Raw genomic sequence first — 6,608 nt, 5'->3', positions numbered from 1 at the left:
GATGCTAACCCTCGTATGGGTATGAAGAAGACTCTTTCTTCTGCTCCTGCTTCTGCTTCTGGGTTTCCTTCAAAGCAGCAAGATGATGGTAACAAGAAGGAAGCGATCTCAACGTTGTCTTCTGCTGCCAGTAATAGTGAAAAGAAAGAGAGGATTGTGGTCAAGATTAATTTGGCTGCATGGCGGCAAAGGAAAGCGCAAAAGGAGGAGGAGGAGAAGAGGAAGTCATTGGAGTTGAAACTTGAAGCATCAAAAAGAAAGCTACAACTTGGATACCAACAAGTTCGAAAGGCCAAAAGAAAGATTCAGTTGGTGGATTTGGGAGACATCCCTAAGCCTGAGCCAGAGATTAATCTTTCCAAGAAATCCAAGTGCCATTACCGTCATTGATGATGACTTTTTTTTTTTTTTGTATATTTTAGATTTAATATGATTTTTGAATTCTTTGTACTTAATTAGTTCATGAAGTAATCAAGATGATAATTTTTTTACAATTTTAATTTGTTACGTTTGAATGTACATCATTTGTTTGAGTTTAAGTCAGTTAGTGGGGTTGCGTTGGATTTAATTAAGTGACCTCTATCCGACTCTGATTCGGAGTGAACAAAACAGAGGGATTTTTATTTATCATTCATTACCCAAACCACAACACAGAGATTTTTAAGCCAGTTCGTATTTATTTCTCATACATGAATGAGGGACCCCTTTATTTTTATTCTTTTATTTTTTAATCAATAAAAATATTAATTTTAATTATAATTCAATTACTACTAGTCGGAGTCTGTGACTACTTGTTGATAACCAGAGAGAGAAAGAGTCGAAAAAAGAAAGTGTAGGGTCGAGAGAGAGAGAGAGAGAGAGAGAGAGAGAGAGAGATTACAATGGAAATAGGTTTTATTTGATTTTGAGAGAGAGAGGAACAGAGGATTGATTGAACAAACAGAGTTAGTGTTGGCGGGAATGGGGAAGATGGGGATGATGGGTTTTTCCATTGGGGGTGATGGGTTCTAATCTCTAATCCAATGGGTTAAATAGTTCCATAGTCCATAATATTGATGAATACAAGATGGGCTTGATTGAAAGAATTTCAAGGTTGGATGGGCCGGGACAACAAGCCCATGAAAAGATGAAATGTATGTGTAATGTTTTATGCAGGGATTCGTTTGTCAAGTTAGTGTCACAATGATTTTTTTTTTTTTTTTTGGCTAATTGTTTTTGTTTGTTTGGGGTAAGAGAGTTTTAAAGTAGAGTATGCCAATGGTGGTTTCAGCCTTCAGAGGCCAATTTGGTAGTGCAATGTTATGGATATGTCCAAGAGCACCACTCTATGACTGTGAAGCTTCCCAACATTTCTTTTTCGGCTTTTTCTAGTGTATATATATATAAACTACTACTTCCATCTTAGTCTCTCACCAATATTTGCTTTTTTTTTTTTTTTTTTTTTAAATAATAATATTACTGATTGTATTTTATGTTGTGATGGAAGTTTTTAAGCTCTTTGTGTTAAGTTTAGAGCTGATCTTGAATGAATTCTGTCTCTGTATTCATATGTTAGATATTTCATGTTTAATTTTTGTGGGTATTGGTACTTTTTTGTTTGGTGCTGAATCTGGGTTTTTGGGAGCTTAAAGGTTAAGGCTTTTATCTCTTGAGGCTGATATGCTTGTTTTCTGGCTCTCTTTTTGTGTTACACCATCTTGTTACAATGTCCTGAAGTAAAAATTGCTTCGAAATTGCTTCAACAAGGCTGTACTGTGCTACTTGACAAAGCTTCAGGTTTTAATGGATTATGGTAGAAGTAGGCAGGTGCAATACTTGTTATCAATTTGTTATTTCATTTCTCTATTGACAATTTTTCATTTTAGTGCCAATCATTTGCAGATACTTGGTTTCTTCTTTGGCTTTGTGGGATTGCTTATATCCAATCAGTTTGTTTTGCTTGTTTACAGATCTCACAAGTGTCAAAATTCTGTCCCAATGGGGGGTTTAAGTGGGGGGTTTTTTGGACTTTGGAGAGACAAATATTCCTTTTTGTCTAAATTTCAAGTCTACTGTGTTTAACTTTTCAACTTCCGGTTTACCTTTTATGGAAACTTAATCAATTCATTATTATTTTTTCCTTTAACATTGAGAGTCAAATTCCCATCATAGATGACTTAATTGAGTTTAAAATAATACCAGATAGATATATTTTTAGAAGTTTATTTAGTAACTAATTGTTTCAGATTAAGAATTCCCTTGACTTAGCTTTGTTGTAATGCATTCCAAATATGGGCTGCCTACGAAAATTACCCCTATTATATTCATTCTTAGATATGGTTATGGTGAGATTCTCCTTGAGATGGATAGAGCCTTTTGTGACCATCTGCAGTACGAAAAAAATTGCCCCTATTATTTTCAAGCCAAACAACTTTTATTAACTGATATTCCAATCAGTTTGATCATATGTCAAAGTTCATTGATATGAACAACTGTTGGACGAAAATTAATCTGTCAATCCTGATCTCTTAGGTAGGGCTTTGTCATCTCCAATAAATTTTCATTTTGTACTCTGTTTGTTAATGATTTTATTTGTAATGATCAGCAAGATATCTAAATGATTTTACTTTATTATAATCTACAATGGTAGCTATTTTTGTGCTTATTATTGTGTTGAAAATCTAATAATTCTGTGAATTTATTCTAATTTTTTGACTTAGTCAGTCAATATTGTGAGGATTTCAGAATGTATTAATATGAAATATAAGACCATTAGCTCGTACATGTGCATGCATACTTCCTATAACAAAGCTGTGTTACTTGACAAAACTTCAGGTTTTAATTGAATGTGGTAGAAGTAGACAGGTGCATAGTTCTTATCAGCTTGTTATATCATTTCTATATTGACAATTTTTAGTGCCAATCATTTGCAGATACTAGGTTTCTTCTTTCAGTTCTTTGGGTGGATTGTACTCCATCAGTTTAGAGATCTCACAGATGTCCAAATTCTGTCTGAATGTGGATTCTATTTTTGTGGTAAGCTTAAATACTTGTCTGCTTTAGGTGCCACTTTTGTTGCTCTTATATTGTTGGAACCAATTGTTGTCATCACTACAAAATTTGAATTTCAATTCCGTTGCTGTTCATGATGATGATCATCATCATCATCATTGCATGCATGCACGCGTGTGAACACAGACTCAAAACACATCCGTTTTCTGATAGTAAGAATTGAACCTAAGACCTACAATAACCACAACTAACTCTTTTCCATCTCATCCATCCTTGTCATTAGATTCTGTGTTTTTGTTAGCAATAGTGAACCATACGTTTGAGGGTTAGCCCTGCTCCAATCCCTAAAACCTCCCTTCCACTGGTTCACCTTAGACCTCCCTCTTTTAAATAGAAGTGTCGCTTTTCTATAGTAAATTTTTATTACCAAAGTTTCACAAATTTATGGGTTTTTTTTTTTTAATGAGAAGTATTGTTTGGCTATAGCCACTGCTGCACTTGCAGCTGGAGCCACAACTAAAGTTTCCTCCATAGGAAGACATTTTATTCATAATACAGTAAAGGATTGGGAAAGATTTTTACTGAGTTTTCACGTACAGAATCTGCAGTTATTTTATTTATAATATGGAAGGACAGAACAAATTTCTGTATTAATACAAAAACAATTTCTAAGTAAATTTGTATTGCTAAAGTTTTCACAAATTTCTCTAAGCAATTAACATATTGCTTAGACATAATTTTGCCTAGGGTAATAAAAAACCATGACTTTCATTGAAGGTAATAAAAAGTAAAAATGTTAGACAACAAAAAGAACTTTTTTAGCTTGACTTTCACTGAAGGTAAAAACAAGCAAAATTATTAGACAACCAAAAGAACTTTTTTAGAGTTTCTTGTATGCAATAGTATTGAACTTTTAAGTCATTATATTTCAGCTTCATAGAGGGATTGCTCCTCCTCCTTTTACAATCAATGGAGTCACAATTTGATATGAAAAAAAAAAAAAAAAACTATTATATTGTTCTTTTCCGATAAGTCACACCAATTATAATGCCCCCATATTATATGAATTAGATTTGGATTGTATATTTGTATGAATATTTATTATGTGAGTATGTATAAATTGAATACCATATTGAGATATACTATCATAGAAGAACATAATTGCCCATTATTGACATTTTGGTATACAATTGTTTTTTTCAGCAACAAGACTGAAACTAAGCAGGCATTTAACATTGAAGCATCAAGCATACAATAGCTCTTCAAGTTAGCGCAACAATTGTAGACGGATGCCTGAATGGGATTAGTATGTTCCTACTATCAGACCTCTTGTCCCTTTCTCAGTTTATATATATATATATATATATATTTGCATGCCACCTAGAAATTCATTAATTCTTCCTTTGATTCCTTTTGTCATAGAGCGTGTGTCAATTTAATTATTATGTTATAACCCATTTTATATGAGTAATGCTACATAGTCACAAACCCAACCTTTTGCTCAACAGTTAAGTTACAAGTTTTCAATGGTTCTTATTTTAGTTTACCATTAACATTGCTTTTTTAACCTGTTAAATATTAGCCAGGAATGGGCTTGGGCCTATTACATTGGGCTAATATGTCTAATATATATCTCTAACATAACCTATCAATAATAACTTGTTACCTCAGAATTTGTGATTTTTTTTTACCCATGACCTTTGAGTGTAGTTTGTGATGTGTTTTTATGTTAGAACCTCATTCCCCCACCATATATGGTAGTGAGTTTGAATCGTGTGATCAGTCTTCATAAGAAAAGGAACTCACACCTTTGTGAAACTTTGACCGCCATTGAATTATTAAAATTTGGGCAGAACTATATTAGATATTGAGATAAAAATATTTAAAAATTGCTATTTTCACTCATTTATTCTTAGTCTTTGCTACTGAAAGTTGAAACTCCCTCACATTAGGTCATTGGCTATACTTCTTCAATTTTCAACCTTCCATCTATAGCTTAAAATTCTCATCCTTTCAAGCTACTTGCCTTCCACATGCACCCCCACCTTTTTTTAAGATTCCACCACCAATATACTCTATAAGCTCACATTCTCACTTAAGCATTCAACTCCTTAATTTATTTTTCTTAATAGAGTCTTGAGCTTATTTGAAGCTTAGCAAAAATAACTTTAAATCTTAAGAGGTACTAAATTATTCATCTATGTATTTATTTATCAATTGGGTTATAATTTTTTTTCATTTCTTGTGTGTGTATTTGTTTCTCAAAATTATAACAAAGGAAAAGGTTGAATTGTAAGGGGACCTGGTTATTGTTTTGTTTTGTTTTTTTTTTTTTGTAATCTTTTTTCCCTCTAGAGAAAGTGCAAGATACACAAACAAGTCATAAACAGAACTAGTCTGATAGATAGAAGGATGGGTTTGCATAGGTTTTTTGTTCAAATCAGACTAAGCTACCAGAGGGTGAAAGATACCAATAAGAAAAGCTACATCTACTTTCTTGTTTTCTGGTACTGCAAAAGCTACATCACATTACTATAAATTTTAAATTGTCATTCTGTTATGCTTCATCTCACCTTTACAGTATAAAACTCCAATTCTAAAATTGTTTACTAGACTAGCTGCATATGGCCCCATTTCTATATTAATTTGATATATTTTGTTACTTAACCATTCTACTGCTTCTTCATCCTTTCCATCTAATCCATGATTCCCCCCCCCCACCCCCTTTTCTTAGCACTTGAGCTATAAAATTTCTTATAGCTAACACCTTGATACTAATATTTTTTCTTCCCTGTCCAGAACAAATTATCCCAATATCATGGTCTTGAGTATAAGGGATGGCAAATGTAGCTTTACGACAGACAAGGTTTTTGAGACTCTAAAAGGCACGATAAACCCGGGAAACTTGTGGAAGCGCATCAAACTGTAATGTGATGAGGTTTAAAAACTTTGGAAGGAGAGATCAAACCAAATTCAAAATCTCAAAAAATTTTATTCTTCCATCCACGTCAGAAATGTAACCAACCTGAGTTACGTTTATCCCAACAACAAATTTGCCTCGACAATAGGTCAAAGTCTAGCATGGTTATTTATGTCTAGCTATTCATGTACCAATACAATTGTCCATTGTATTTTTATAAATAAATCAAGTGTACTAGCTTTACATTCGCAGGGAGGGAGATGTTCTTACTACACATATCATTCTCTCCTGCCTAATGTCATCTTCTTCAAGCTATATATGTACTAGTTTTTCATAATGTTCTCTTCCCTGCTTAATGTCAATTTCTTCAAGCTATATATTTATAAATAGATCAAGTGTACTAGTTTTACATAATGTTCTCTTCCCTGCTTAATGTCAATTTCTTCAAGCGTACATTATGTAACTAATGTAACCTCTTATGAGACAATTAATCAATGTAACATTATGGAGAATATTACCTAAATGACATTAAAAATTGATTGTTAAAATTAAAAATTTACATAATATTTGGAAGGAGGATACATATTTAGTTTGGTTATAGATTAAAATTAGTTCTCAATGATGGGAAGTAAATACCTTTTATACTTTTAATTTTACGCTCCCTTTGTTTTAAAGTAAAATATTTTCAAACATAAAA

At 32.7% G+C, this 6,608-nt stretch overlaps 1 long non-coding RNA gene across 4 annotated transcripts; it reads left to right on the top strand.

Moving 5' to 3' along the window:
* The first annotated feature begins 1,201 nt into the window (after positions 1 to 1,201).
* LOC126707090 (uncharacterized) lies at positions 1,202 to 6,248 on the top strand. Of its 4 annotated transcripts, none has more exons than XR_007648809.1 (4): positions 1,202 to 1,372; positions 2,913 to 3,015; positions 4,195 to 4,297; positions 5,791 to 6,248. It is a non-coding gene; the product is annotated as an uncharacterized LOC126707090 (long non-coding RNA). The 4 variants fall into 4 exon arrangements; XR_007648808.1 differs by lacking the exon at positions 1,202 to 1,372 and adding an exon at positions 1,380 to 1,806 and having other exon boundaries at positions 1,950 to 3,015; XR_007648807.1 differs by lacking the exon at positions 1,202 to 1,372 and adding an exon at positions 1,405 to 1,806.
* Positions 6,249 to 6,608: the final 360 nt, after the last annotated feature.

Source organism: Quercus robur, chromosome 11 (assembly GCF_932294415.1).
Source record: "Quercus robur chromosome 11, dhQueRobu3.1, whole genome shotgun sequence".
In the NCBI taxonomy this organism is placed as follows: domain Eukaryota; kingdom Viridiplantae; phylum Streptophyta; class Magnoliopsida; order Fagales; family Fagaceae; genus Quercus; species Quercus robur.
This window is presented reverse-complemented; position numbering and strand designations above follow the sequence as displayed.